General features: G+C 42.0%; 1 protein-coding gene across 8 annotated transcripts in view; it reads left to right on the top strand.

The window, feature by feature from the left end:
- Nucleotides 1-15,365, top strand: part of MPHOSPH6 (M-phase phosphoprotein 6) — a 1,084,238-nt gene that overhangs the window by 890,172 nt on the left and 178,701 nt on the right. The window contains exon 1 of one of the 8 annotated variants that reach the window (XM_050775058.1): nt 11,552-11,555. The exons of the other annotated variants lie outside the window; for them this stretch is intronic. The gene's annotated coding sequence lies outside the window, so the exon portion shown is untranslated. Of the gene's footprint in view, nt 1-11,551; nt 11,556-15,365 lie in introns of those variants that run through there. 8 annotated transcript variants of the gene reach the window in all.

Below are 15,365 nucleotides of genomic sequence, written 5' to 3'. Positions count from 1 at the left end.
ATTCAAGAGATAGGTACAAAGCTTTACCTCTTGATGGAAGGAGCTTCAAAGTCACATGAGCACGGGCATGCATTATGGAAGAGTTGAGAATTGTAGCTATTTTTGCAATCTACCAAATAGTGTAACAGTTTGTTCTTTTTGAAATTTTTTTAAATTTTCAATGCAGTACTCAAATTATCTTCTCCTAAAGAAAACAAAATCTATGCTTTTTATGTTTATCAGGGGAGAAAAAAGAATCATGGACTATAATCATCCAAAACTGAAAATGTCCATTCCATGAATGGCAACAACATAGGGTGATCATATCATGGCGTCATGAAGGTAAAGGTAGATTTTGTTCCACTCTAACCCAATGGGACTGTACTTGGAGCACTGTTTTGGCTGGGGGAGGGGAATCATAACAATAGCATTGTCAACCTGGGACATTTGGGGAAGAAAGAAATCAGTTCAGACCAGGACTCCATTTCACATTATAAGAGAGATGGTTGAAGGAATCAGCACTGTTTATCTTAGAAAAGAGAATGCATTAAAGACAAACTAGCCAGCTTCAAATATCTGTAGATCTGTTTGGTTTGATCCTTTCTTTCAAACCCAGAATGAGGGATTACTTTATCTAAATAATTTCTTATTGTGATATAGTTCATATGTCATAAAATTCACCATTTAAAGTGTTCAATTCAGTGGTTTTTATTATATTCACAAAGGTGTACAACAATCACAATTATCTAATTCTAGAATATTTTCATCACCCCAAAAAGAAATCTCATACCCATTATCAGTAACTCTCTATTCCTTCCTCTTTCTAGTGTCCCTGGAAACCACTGATCAACTTTCTGTTTCTATAAATTTGCCTATCCTGGACATTTCATATCAATGGAATCATATAAGAGGGGGTCTTTTGGGACTGGATGAAGAAAAGGTTTCTTTGTTTAGCATAATGTTTTTAAGATTCATTCATGTGGTAGTACGCATCAGTACTTCATTCCTTTTTCTGACTAAATATTCCATTGTATGGACAGATTTTTTTTAATCCATTTATCAATTGATAGACATTTGGGTTGTTTCTACATTTTGGCGATCATGAATAATGTTGCTATTAACATTTATATGTAAGTTTTTGTGCAAACCTAAGTTTTTAAATTTCTTGGGTATATCCTTAGGAATGGGGCTGTTGGGTCATTTCAGTTCACTCTTGAAGGCAAAGCCAGTGTTAAGAGAAAAGAATTTTCCACCAAAGGAAACTATGTTCACAATGAAATGAGCTTCGGTGAGAGTTAGTAAACGCCTGTTCCTGGCGTGGTAGATGGAGAAGCTGGATGTGATTCTCGGCAGGATATGGGATGTTAGACTAGCAAGAGGCAGGAGTATAGTTTAGGAGCAAATATTCTGGAGCTAAACTGCTTTAGTTCAAATTTCACTTGTGCTACTTGCCAGCTGTGTGACCTTGGGCAAAACACTTAATTTGGTTTAGCTTCTGAATTTCCTCATCTTTAAAATAAAAGCACCTACCTCCCTAGTATTAAATTACATAATATATGTAAAGCTCCTGGCACAGAATAAACACTCAAGCAACAGAAGCTACAATTATTACCATCATCATCATGAGACCTGAGGCTTAGAAATTCTCTTTTAAATACAAATTGGAGACCCCCTTATCATTTTACACTTCTACTCATTCACAGTCTTTCCATTTATCAGTTTCTCAATTATTTCCTTTCCAAATGTAGTTTTACCAAACATAAATAGATTAAAAGTCACCTGGAAGCAAACCCAAACCCTACACCATTCTATTGACAGTTGGTCTGATTTCAGATTCAAAGAAGTGAATTCAAAGGTGAGCTTGAGCCAAGGTCTAAGTCCTTGATGGGAATCCAGTCCCCCTAAGGTCAGTGGGGTAGTTGCTAGGCCAGATGACCTTACAATTGTCCCTTCCAACTCTCCAAAGACGTCTGTGGTCTAGAAGCACAACCTACAACCATGGATCTTTGGGACAGCTTCTTGGGAAGTATTTTCCAGGGAACATCTTGATCAATTTCTCCATAAGTTACCTACACTGTCCAAGAAAGTTAGCACAGGCCTACAAGACAGGACTAAAGGAATCTTGACCATGCAGAAGCAGAAAGATTTGTAAAACAAGCATCTCAGGCCTGAATGCTCACGGGAACACAGCCTTTCAAACAAAAACAGGAAACAAGAGTTTAGAGGAAGGGATTAGATTCCTGTGGGTTTGGTTTCTCTCGTAAGCTATACTCCAAGCCCTCACTACTCAAAGTGCAGTACATGGTCCATAGACCAGCAGCAGGGCATCACCTGGAAGCTTGTTAGAAATGTGGTCTCAGGCCCCTCCCCAGAACTTCTGCATTGGACTCTGCATTTTACCAAGATCTCCAAGTGATTGGTGTGCACAGTGAAGTTTGAGAAACATTGCTCCAAGCTACTGGAGCAGCACGTTTGCTTCCTAAGAATTATTACACAATGTTCTTCATTTGTACAGCATTTTGCAAGTTACAGAGAATTAAACCACAAGACCCCTGGGAGGAGGAATGGGCTCTTTTCATTTCTGTATAGTAGGGCCAGTGGCAGTATCCAATACCAAATTGGCTCTCCAATGCTGGATGAATCTGGAATAAGTTCTGACATGGCCCAACCTAAGGAGGTGACTTGGGAAGTAAAGGGAAAGGTTAACGTTTGTTGTATACCTACTGTGTACCAGACACTATTATTATAGAAGTAAGACATTTTAGTCACATTTATAATTGAGGGAATTCAGTTCAGAGAGGTCAACTAGTCTGCCCAAGGTCAAAGAACTCATAAGCAAAAAAGCCAGGATCAAACCCAAGGTGACACAGTTAATAGAACATGGCATAGCAAAGAACTCAAAACCCATGTCCACCTAACTCCAGAACTCTGTCCATGACTGAGTATACCACCAAAGGAATCATTCATCAAACGGATTGACATAATTGACACAATGATGTGATTGACACACACCAACATTTCTTTATTTAACAAAACAAACGTGTGTGTGTGTGTGTGTGTGTGTGTGTGTGTGTGGTTGTGTGGGGAGAGAGAGAGAGAGAGAGAGAGAGAGAAAGGGAAAAGTGGGAGAAGCAGGAAAAAGAGAATGAACTCACTATTTACCAGGCACCAATCCTGAACATTTTACATGGGTTAATTAGCTCACATTGCTTAACATTCTCATGCGGAAGTTCTATTATATCTGCTTTACGAGTGGGAAAACTATAGCAAAGAGAGATTAGTACCTGTCCAAGATGACCCAGCTGATAACTGACAAAGCTCGGATTCCAGCACCAGCCCTTGAGCTCACGTCGTCAACTGCTGTGATGTGCTGCTACTGGCATGAAGAGAAAACCTGACTGCTGGGCAATTTGCCTACCTATTAAACCTCTACTTCCCCCACAGGCGCCCTACCCATCACGGCAGGTGTGAAATCACCTGTGGCCAGAAGAGAGTTCCTACATCAAGACATCACTGAAGCAACTTGAGTTCCAATCAAGAAGTTCCACAGTATCCTGAGATGGAAAGTCACAAGAATAAGGCAAGTATTCTCCTTTAGCAAGAAGCCGAGGGGTGTTCTTTCTACCCTGGGTGCATCAGCTGCCCTTGTTCTTGGCTGGTATTCCTACTTCAACCAGCTCCTCCTCTCTGCCCTTTTTGCTATTAGTTCACCTCTGCAGACTTCACATGTCTTCAATCAACAGCTATGAGCTCATTCTGCCTACCAGGAGGCAGCTGCTCTCGGCCTGCACTTTGCCTCCAGTCACTGTCTGGAAGGTCCTGCTTCCCAGAGAGAAGTAATAATGCTCAGCCTCTTCTTTCCTGATGCACTGGGGCTGCAACTGCTCATTCCTGTCCCCCTTTAACCCGGTAGAATGCATCATCCTTTGCTTTGGCCTCCAGTTGGTCATGCAAATGAACCAGGGTCCTCACTCCAGTAGGCAATGGGCTTCAGAATCGACTCAGAAAAGCATTTGCTCTTGGGCATTACCTAATCCAATTTGCCTCCACCTGTTGCAGATGTACTCTGACACTCTCCTCTTAAATGAACCACATGGCATCTTTGAAGAAAACATTTGAATTTGCCTGCATTCAGCATCACTAGGTTATTTCTAAGCATGTCAAAACCTATGCTTGCATTTGAAACATTTTCCTTTTATATGACTGAGTTGGTTCAGACTCCAACCCCACTTGATCGCTAGAGAGAGTAATGCTAAGAGGCTTTAAAGTTTCTACTTTACATGGATGTTTTTCAAAATTTAGCATATGTAAGATTTGCATCAGGAACACAACAAAAATAAGTTTGCTATGTCAGTTTCCAGTTTCTTTCTCTCAGGTCAGATGTCAGCAGATCTGGGGTGGGACAACTGAGGAATCTTCATTCTCAAAGAGAAGCCTTCATGGTGCCACTCCTCTCCACTTCCCATGCCCTGTCTATGTAGGTGGCTCAGTGCTTTGAGAAATACTGCAACAGGGTAGGGGAGTCTATGAATAGAATTTAGGATTCTATAAACGTGGATGGGAAAAAATTTTGCAGTCTTATTTTCAATATCTTCTAATTGAAATTTAGCATTTCCCTTAATAATAAATATAGGTGACAAACCACAGTTGTACTAACAGTGCCTGTGACTTCGTCACCAATGCAACTCATACTTTTCTATCACACAAGTTTTGCAGGTATCTCAAAATATCTTTTACATTCACCAGTTCTTCAAAATTGTAGTTGTTATGAGACTTGCTGTTATATCTCAACAATATGTTAATTTAAAAACACATTACAAATTTTGTTTAATATTCTAATAATTGTAATTTAATAGAATTGGCTGCCTTTGTAATCCAACATTATTTTTATTTAAAAGCATGATGCTGAGAAGATGTCGCTGGCCTTCACCAGACTGCTGAAGAGGCTCTCTGCATTTGAAAAAAAGAAATGTTTAGGAACCTCTGTTCTCAGACATCCCCTTTGCTACCCCTAACTCCTTGCTGATTCCAGGGGAATTTCAATGACAATGGTTGCCCTACTCAAGGGAAGCCAATGGATAGGTCTGGTTGAGCCAATCAGATGCTCCTTCTTGACGTAGGAGCTAGCATGCAGTCAGTAGGTAGGGGGCTCTGGGGCTAAGAGGTCTTTAGAATCAAGACACAGTGGATCCCACTGCAAACCACAGTCCCATACCAGACAATGGTACAAGGGACAGACTGAAGAGATTGAGAGAGCTGGCCTGTGGCTAGAATACAGCAGAGATAGGAAGCAGAATTCAACTCCACCAGCTAGAACCTATGATCTCAGAGGGGCTGAGAGAGAAAGAGCATTCCAGTTGCCCCAAGGCTCAGCTACACTCCCTGCCCTGGACCTGAAGAAACTTCACTTCTCTTTGTATTAATCCATCTCCTTTCCCTTTTCTAGTTGGAGTTTCTGCTTCTCCTAGACAAGGCCTTGACCACAGGGGTGGCCCTTATTAGTTGTTTCAGTATCTTTCCATGTTTGCTTATATCATCACTTAGCTGCAGAGTAGAAAAGGGTGGATTTTTAAGTCAGACTTCCTGAGCTTATCCTCTGCCACATCCTGCTTGCAAGAAGGTAGGCAAGTTGCTTGGCCTTTCTGTACTTTACTGTCTCATCAGAAAAATGAGGACAATAGGAGTAGCTACTTTGAATTCCTGGCCTCAAGCAGTTCTCCCACCTTGGCCTCCCAAAGTGCTGAGATTACAGGCATGAGCCACTATTCCCGGCCAGTAACAGTAGCTACCTAAGATGAGCATCAAATGAATTGATGTATATAACATATGTCTGGGACAGAGTGCTCAGTAATTGTAGGCAATCATAATGCTTTTTGTCCCCAAGTCACAGGCCTTAGACTCTCGTCATCTGTACCTGCTTACCCTTCTTTTCAGCACAGTCGCAATCAGAGCTAACCATGATGGACAGGCCAAGCTAGGGGCTGGGCATCTCCACAGATTGGCATTCTTTATTGGCAACCTGAGAGTTATTCTTTGTAAAAAGCTTTCTAGTAAGATTGTGAAGATTTTCTCTTGGAGTTCTGCTCAATTATTAGAATAGATTCACTTATTTGTGAGATAATTTGTTTCTCTTGTGCTGAGATTTCTCTCCTTGTTTGGGACAAAATACAGTTCACATCACATCTCTATTCTTTCCTGGGCAAACAGTTCACACTGCTAGCAATGTTAGGAAACTTTAACATACACGGTGTGCTGGACACAGGCACAGAGTTGCACACACTCCTGGTGGAAGGCAAGGGGCAGAATTACTAAGGCATCCCTGAACTGAACACAGTAGCTCTGAGAAAGGATGGCCACCTCTTCAAGCTACCAATCTGCCTGTGTCCATCTTTTCTGTGATGTGACCCTAGATGTTTGTTTCCTCTCCTATTAATACCATCTAGCACCAGGCTCTGAACACAAACACAGTGCAGCCACTACTGCTTCCTGGATGCACGTCTACCTTCAGGGCTGTCAAAGATGTGGATGCTCAGAGAACTCATTCCAAGGGTCCAATTTCAGCTTTCAAATCTATCTGACTTAACCTCTGTCCTTCTATCATTGATGTACTCATCAGGGAAGTCACCTAGGGTCAATGTAGCATGCTAGAAAAGCTTGCCTGATTTTTTTCCCCTCACCATCAGGCAGTTTCCTTGCTGCCTTAGGGTTTAGATTTTTTTTAAAATGATTGATGGAAAAATGAAAACTAAAGTTCAATTAGACAAAGCCCCTCCATCCAAAGAAGATGAATAATATAATCAACCAAGACAAATGCCAGTCTAATTTTTAAAGTTGCCTGCAGACAAAGATTGTGAAATCCCCTTATCCCTTATTGTATCTTTTAATCAGGCTAACATTGGAAAACTTATTGAAATGATAACAGTAATAATACTAATAATCATGAACATGTGATAAATGATAGCTACTTGCCAAATACTTTTCTAAGTATGTTCCACATGCTCATTTAATTTTCACAAAAATGAAATAGGCACTATCGTTATCTCAGTTTACAAATCGAGTCAGAGAGGCTAAGTGACTTGCCCAGGGTTACCCTGCTAGACATTACCCTGCTACTGCTAGGACTTCTGCTAGAACTGAGCCCATTTTCTCAAGCATTCTGTGGAGCAGCTGAACAAAACCACTTAAAACTGCCCTGCCTGCTGTCCCAAAGATGACAGCAAAGCACCTCTTCACCCCTTTGCCTGCTTTCTCCTGCAGGCAGCATTGATGTGGATTGTTCAGGCTCTCTTCCAATCCTGCCACTGAATTCCTGTGCAACATGACCATGTCTTTTCTAGGACTAAGCTTCCTGGTCCATAAAATAAAGGTGTTGGACGAGGTGATTGCTAATATTCTTCCCTAGTTGTGATGGTTGATACTGAGTGTCAACTTGATTGGATTGAAGGATGCAAAGGATTGTTCCTGGGTGTGTCTGTGAGGGTTTGCCAAAGGAGATTAACATTTGAGTCAGCGAATTGGGAGAGGCAGCCCCACCCTCAATCTGGGTGGGTACCATGTAATCAACTGCCAGCACAGCGATAACAAAGCAAGCAGAAGAGTATGGAAGGAATTGACTTGCTGAGTTTTCCTGCCTTCATCTTTCTCCCATGCCAGATGCTTCCTGCACTTCAACATCAGTCTCTAAGTTCTTCAGCTTGTGGACTCTTGGACTTATACCAGTAGTTTGTCAGGGGCTCTCAGGCCTTTGGCCACAGACTAAAGGCTGCACTGTGGGCTTCCCTATTTTTGAGGTTTTTGGACTCAGGCAGATCCACCGCTAGCTTCCCTGCTCCTCAACTTGCAGATGGCCTATTGTGAACTTTACCTTGTGATCATGTGAGTCAATTCTCCTTAATAACTCCCTTTATTGTATACATACATCCTATTAGCTCTGTCAGTGTAGAGAACCCTGACTAAAACACTGGTCTATTCTTGAGTTTTCAGAGAAAGAAAAGAACTCTCACCAAAGCATAACTGATGACAATTGGATGATAACCATTCGTGACAGGGAGGGTTCAAATAACCGTGACTTCATCATTGTTTGGGGCTAGCTGACAACCAGAACAGTGAGTTTCCCAGCTCTGGAGGCAGCCATCATAAGAGCAAGTGGGTAGTGAAGCTCTCATGCTGGGCTGGTTCTCTGATCACTGCCTCCCTGGCTGTCTCCAAGAGAACAGAAAGGGTGGTCCCATAGACCACTACAACATCACCTGGGGGACTTAGTGACATGTCCAGAACCCACTCTCAACCAACTGCATCAGGATCCCGAGAGGTGGTGCCAGGAATCTGTATGTTCAACAATATCCTGGGTGATTTGAAAAACACTGGAAGCCATGACATCAGGGGCTCTCAGTTTAGAACAGGTGACTAATCTCTTATTCTTACTTGAGATTCAGATTACTTTTTACATTCTGTAAAATTTGGATATTTTTTATTCATTCAGCTACCAGATTTTATTGTGAAGAATCAAGAGTAAATTGAGGGTATGCCCAGGTTTCTAAACTTGGAAATTTTGCCCATACACATTCCTGTATGTCTTGAATATTCCACCTTCTTCAATGGATACTGCTTTCATCTTGAAAGTGAAAATGGAAGCATCTCTCAGCTCCTTTTTGGCTCTCAGTAAGGGTATTTTCTGATGGGATGCTTTGCTACAAACAAACACCTTCTTACCTAGTGAACTGTCACCATCAGAACTGCCCTGTCCTAGAGGGCCATGGACTGAGCTTTGTGTCACAAGAGAAGACAATAGAACTCCTTGGATCATGTGTTAGACTGAAGGACAGCAAAACAATGTCCTGCCATCTGGCCTTGACCTTGTCTTTCAGGATAAAAACCTTCAGACATGTGTCTGAGCCAAGCTGTATATCAGCTTAAGATCTCCATATCCCTATTAACCACAGACATGACAATAACTTGGGCTAATAACATGTGTAGAAGTGAAGTATGCCACTTCCAAAAGAAAGATGTTAGAGATGACATGTTTCTTCCCTGCAATGGCAATAGATAATGCTCTAGACAGTGAGCCCCATCAGCATGGGTGTTAGAGACAGGAAATATAGAACACAGCACTCCTCCCACCCACTGTGGATATGTAGCAAGTGCAAGAAATCACCCTTCATTGCATTAAGTCCATGAGATCCCGGAACTATTTGTTACTGCGCAGAATGTAATCTATCTGACTGATATACAACATGACTCTTAGAACAGTGGTTTTCAACCCTGGCTGCACAATCGAATCACCTGGGGAGCTCTAAAATAAGTGTTTGGACCCAATCCCAGGTCAATTAAGACATAACCACTCTCTTAGTTAGTGAGATAATCTTTCCATAGATACATAGATTGAAGTACATTGGCAATTTTTCAGGCTGGGGTTTGTGGGGAGGAAAAAACAGCAATGAATTGCTGAACTTATACAATCATATAATGCCTTTAATGACAATTTTTTAAAAAATACAACGGCTTAGGGGTATCTTTAAGTACCAAATACTGTATTTATTAGCTAATAACAAGCAGCATTTGAAGTATCTATATTGGTTGTGATTATTCTGAGAAATGTGACAGTTTTCCTGATCTATCACCAGATATGCCTATCCCAGCCAGTTTAATTAACTTTTCTCATGTGGTTCACTGAATTTAGAAATGCAAAATTATCTGACTATGTCCAGAGATTTGTCAAACATAACCTGAAAAAAAAAAAAACTACTCTTCATTTACTGTAAGGAGAGAAAGGAAGGAAGAAGGAGAAATTCAGACACAGCATAAATGAATTATTGCAACCCCATTTTCTTAGAACCATCCTTTGTTTTGAAAACAAAGAGAAATTAGCTGGACATGTGACAAATAGACAAAAACTCCAAATAATGAAAACTTGCTCTGAAAAAAAAAACAAAAATGCCCATTATTAGTATGCCTGGGGAGATCACATCTACGAAGCAGCTGGGCTCGGCTGGTCTCCAAAGATAAGCGGGAGGAGGCAAGAAAAGGCTGTTAGAGAGATGGTGCTGCTGATACCCGGAAGAAAGCCACCCTCTTGATAATTGGCTAAGATTTTAAAATTAAAATACTGCTCATTTGGCTGACCCAGAATTGCAGAATTACAAGTGCAGGGAAATTTTCCTTTAGTGGGAATGAAGTCTCTGGGCAGAAAAGATGGGCTCCAGATGCCTCTTTTGAAGTTGAGCAAAAACTATTGCTGAGCTGTTCTGAAAGTATCTTCCACCTCTGGACCAACAACCTCACACTGATGGCACCAACACTGGAGGCAGCATTTTCAGTTGGCATTTTCATCTGTGCATTTTCAGTTTGCTGCTGAATACTGCCTGAACTCAACTAAGAAGAAGCCAGAGACCTGTGGCCCCTTCTCAAGGAGCTGCACAAGACACTGACAGAAATCAAACCGACAAAGATCCCATTCATAAGTGACTTCTTAATTTTCTGTAACATATTTGCCTGTGAAATGTGTAAACATGGTTTCTGAAAACTAGGATCACAAGCAGTCCTTGGGAAGTGGAACAATTGAGGAAGACAAAACCTTAGAGCTTTGAAAAAAAAAAGTGCGTGTTTCTGTGTGTGTGTGTGTGTGTGTGTGTGTGTGTGTGTGTGTGTGTGTGGTGTGTTTTAAAGGAAGAAATTTTTTCTGCTAACCTTCCACTCTAACATGCCCCCCACCCTCCTGACGGCAGACGTTAATCAATTGTGTCTGTCATACCCACTGAGCCCAGATGTGGCCAGAATCCTCAACATCTCTTTCCAGGTAGTCACCACCAATCAATGCAAGTTAGCATGCATGATGAGCACTACGCTCTCCATCTCTGAATAATTTGAGATTAGACAGAACTTCTAATCCAAGCATTTACCAAGAGTTCTATGAGGTGAACCCTGCTGGCCACCCACCCAACACCCATTTACCCTTCCTCTAAAAGCCCCAGTTGTGCTCAAGTAGCTACTTCCTCCTTTACTCAACCATGTGCCTCAAAGGAGGTAAACCCCCAGTTCTTTTCCCAGGAGGTAAGTTATGTCTGGTCCTAGCCAATCACAGTGATCCATTTCCTCTGCCAGTGACAAGTTAGGCTTGTGACACTATGCTGGGCAACGAGACTCAAAGGGAGGACTTGGGGAAGTCTCTGGGAAAGGTTTTCTTTTCCCAAGGAAGGAGGAGAAACAAAAGGAGGGAGGAGAAGGGAAGATGAGAAGAAAGTAGGGACTCTTCTTATAGACATCCATATTTGGATGTGGTACCCAGACCATCTTCCTACCAAGGGAAAAGCAAGGCTGAAAGATAAGCCATTATGCAAAGGTTGTCAGAGAAAAAGAATAGAAAAAAAAAAATACCTGGGTTTTTCACCTACTTCAGGGCTTCTAATTATGGGAGATAAGGAATCCTCTCTAATGTTTAAACAAACTGAAGTAGGGCTTACCACTGAAAATATTCCCCATTAATACATAGGAGTGGCTCTGTGCAGCTGAGCAGAGGAGAATGCCAGAGAGGAGACAAACAGCGACAAACAGTGTTTCCGATGTCAGCAAGCAAGGGGCCTCTCACGTCCTCAGTTTGAATTCTGGATCAAACCAGGCCAGATATTTAGGAAAATCCCAACTAAGAACAGAGCCAGAACCATAGCCCAGGAGGTTGAAGACAGGTCCCTAGGTTCCGTAAGTGGAGAGGAAGAGAAAGGGACCAGTATCCCACAAGCAATCGTGTACACCAAGTTCTCTTTTCACTTAATGTTTCTTACAACCTTATGAGGTAGGCTGATCATCCTGATCTTAGAGATGTACAGAGGAAGTACAGAGAGAGGTTACCAGGGGATCAACAGCAGAACTGAGGTTTTGTCCTGGGTCTGACTTGGAAGTTTAAGCTCCTTCTACTATATCATGAAACCATCATTGAGTTTCACCTGGCTCTAAAACTCCAAACTTGAGCTTCTTCAATATCCCAACCAGCTATAGGATTGGCCTGGTTTAGGACTGAGGCTGCTGGTGAGGGCTTTGGCTTCCTGGGGAGGAAGAAGAATTTGGGACCAGAAGCCAGACCCATCACATCATGGTGAGTGTAGGGCCCAGATCCCCTTGTGGGCTCTGTCACCAGAAGCAAGAAACACTGGCCCCTCAGACTGCTGTTTGTAGTGACACATGAAGGAGCAGCCTGGGATGGCCCCTGCCCACAATCTGCATGTCAGTTTTCAATGTGGAGTAGCCACCAACCCAGACACCACATGGCCATGAGTTTCCTGAGAAGAGGACCAATGTTCAACAGAGGAAGAGAAGTTAACACATAGGTCTGGAGTCAGAAAGTTGGATATTCGTTACGTATTAGTTTCCTGTTTTTGCTGTGAAAGGAAAATAAATCTCGGGGCCCCCAAATCACTAAGCCAAAGGGAGAAGTCAAGCTGGAAACTGTGTCAGGAAGACCTGCCTCCCATTCTATTCCTAAATAAGATAGCTACAAAGATAAAAAAGCTACAAGGAAATTCCTTCTGGACAAAGGACGGATGGAACTCAAAGTCATCCTTCTACTCACATGAGACAAATGTGTATCTGATTGCTTCCTTTGACCTATTGTTTCACTAAGCCAGACTAAGGCATAAGTGACTATTCCTATAAATTATATACTCAGTGAAAGGCCAATTAGAAACTCAAAAGACTGCAACCATTTGTCTCTTACCTACCTATAACCTGGAAGCCCCCACCCCACGTCGAGTTGTACCAGCTTTCCAGACAGAACCAATGTACATCTTACACATACTGATTGATGTCTCAGGTCTCCCTAAAATGTGTAAAACCAATCTGTGCCCAAACCAGCTTGGGAACATGTTATCTGGAGCTCCTGAGGCCACGTCACAGGTGTGTCCTTAACCTTGGCAAAATAAACTTTCTAAATTGACTGAGACCTGTCTCAGATATTTTGGATTCATACTGCTCTGATAAATTACCACAAACTTAGTGACTTCTAGGAATACAAAGTTATTCTCTTACAGTCTGGAGGTCAGGAGTCCAAAATAGGTTTCACTGGGCCGAAACCAAGGTGTTGTCAGGGCTGCAAACTCTCAGGAAGCTCTTAAAGAAGAATACATTTCCTTGCCTGTTTGGCTTCCAGAGCTGCATTCCTTGTACCCCTTGGCTGATAGCCTCTTCCTCCATTCTCAAAGCTGCAGAGTGGCAGCTTCAAATCCCCTTCTGCTTCCACTGCCACCACATCACTTTTCTCTCCCTTATAGTCCAATCTCCATTTTCTAAAGACACTGGTGGTTACATTTAGGGCCTTATCCATATAACTTAGGATTATCTCTCCATCTCAAAGTCCTCAATCACATCTACTAAGTCCCCTTGCCATTCCTGTAATGGTTCAATGCATTTGTCTTGCCCATTGTCCATACAGAACTGATTTATCATAATGGGGGTACTGTAATAGAGGAGTTTTGCACACATAGAGCCAGTTAAATGGGAGACTGGAGTTTTATTATTACTCAAATCAGCCTCCCCTGAAATTCACAGGCTAGAGTTTTTCAAAGAGAGTTTGTGGGGAGGGGGTGGCTATGGAAAGGGTGTTGCTGATTGGTTGAGGATACAATCACAGGGGTATGGAAAATGGTCCTTATGCATGCTGAGTCACTTCTGAGTGGAGCCACAGGACTGTTAGTGGGTCTTGGTGGAACCATCAGTGATCAGAAATGCAAAAAAACAACCCTGAGAAGACATCTCAAAAGGCGGATCTTAGGTTCTACAGTAGTGATGTTATCTGCAAGAATAATCAGGAAACTTGCAAATCTTGTGACCTCTGGAATAACGGCTGGTAATGGTTTATGTCTACATCTTAGCAGAATGCAGGTTCCTCATATGCTCCTAATCTAACAGTCCTTCATTAGCTTGGCAGGTCCAGGTGAGGCCATCCAGTTGTCAGAAATGGAAAAACCCAAAAAGACATTTCAAAAGGCCAGTCTCAGGTTCTACAATAGTGATGTTATCTTCAAGAGTAATTGGGGAAGTTGCAAATCATATGACCTCTGGAATAATGGCCAGTAATTATTCAAGCCCCACTTATCCTAACTTGGTGGGCTTTCATTAGTTTTGTAAGATGAGTCTAGTTTTGGAGAAGGGCTATTATTTAAACTATAAATTAAGTTTCTCCCAAAGTTAGCTTGGCACACGCTCAGGAATGAGCAAAGACAGCCAACCTGTGTGGCTAGAGGCAAAATGGAATCAGCCATGTCAGATTTCTCTCAATGTCATAATTTGCTCAGTTATAATTTCTGCAAAGGTGATTTCAATATCCTACCATCTAGCTTTCTGAAGGCACTTTAAAAAATGATCCTGCTATGCATAATAAGCCTAGCACATAGTTGGAACCAGTGAATAACAAGGATGAAGATGTGAATGAGAATAGCAGAAACAATAACAAAATCTACCGAGTACTCGCTACATGGCAGACACAGTTCTAAGTTCTCTACATGGATTTCTCATTTAATCTTCATGGTTCTCACAAACAGAAATAAGTACTGTTGCCAACCCAATCTGCAGATGAAGAAGCAGACAAAGAAAGTTAAGCAATTTTCCAGAGGTCACACAGCCAGAAAGTGTTTCTATTGGTTTCCTGGTATGCAAATTACCACAAACTAAGTGTCTTAGAACGATAGAAATGTTTTCTCTCACAGTTCTGGAGGCCAAACATCCAAAACTCAAGGTATTAGCAGGGCTGTGCTCCTTCTGACGGCTCCAGGAGAGGATTCTGCCTTGCTTCTTCCAACTTCTGGCATTGCCAGCAATTCGTGGCATTCCCTGGCTTATAAATACATCATTCCAGTTTCTGCCTCCATCATCTCATGGAGTGACATCTCATGGGATAGAGGAAGCACTTCTTCATTCTCCCAGATTCAGGAGTAGCCAGTATACAGGAATGGTCATAGACAGTCCCAGATCAAATGATCCTGGGAACCGCCCCTACCCCCAACCCCCAGCACCCAGTACAGACAAGCCCATGTTTCATTCAAAACTGATTTGACTTCAAACTAAAGCTGAGTCCCATTATCATTACTTAATGTCAGTGTAACAGCAGTGTGATACCCGGGCTTTCACACAATATATCATCCCTGCAGACTTGGATGCTAGCAGGACACAGCAGAAATACAGCTTCCCAACTTCCCAATGTGCTCACGGCCATCAATATTGATAGTATGTCATCAATCAAATCCGGCAGGCTTTTACATGCTCTCATTTTTAACCGCACCTCACCATGCATTATGATGGAATATTTAAAACCATGTACACATTTTATCAAGGCTTCGTGACCACTAAATGCTCTCTTGTTTGTAGCTCCAAATATTATTCATTACGTCTAGATAGGTGGT

The sequence above is a fragment of the Macaca thibetana genome, chromosome 20 (genome assembly GCF_024542745.1).
Source record: "Macaca thibetana thibetana isolate TM-01 chromosome 20, ASM2454274v1, whole genome shotgun sequence".
Taxonomy (NCBI): Eukaryota; Metazoa; Chordata; class Mammalia; order Primates; family Cercopithecidae; genus Macaca; species Macaca thibetana.
The sequence above is the reverse complement of the archived record's forward strand: the minus strand, read 5'-3'. Positions and strand labels throughout refer to the sequence as shown.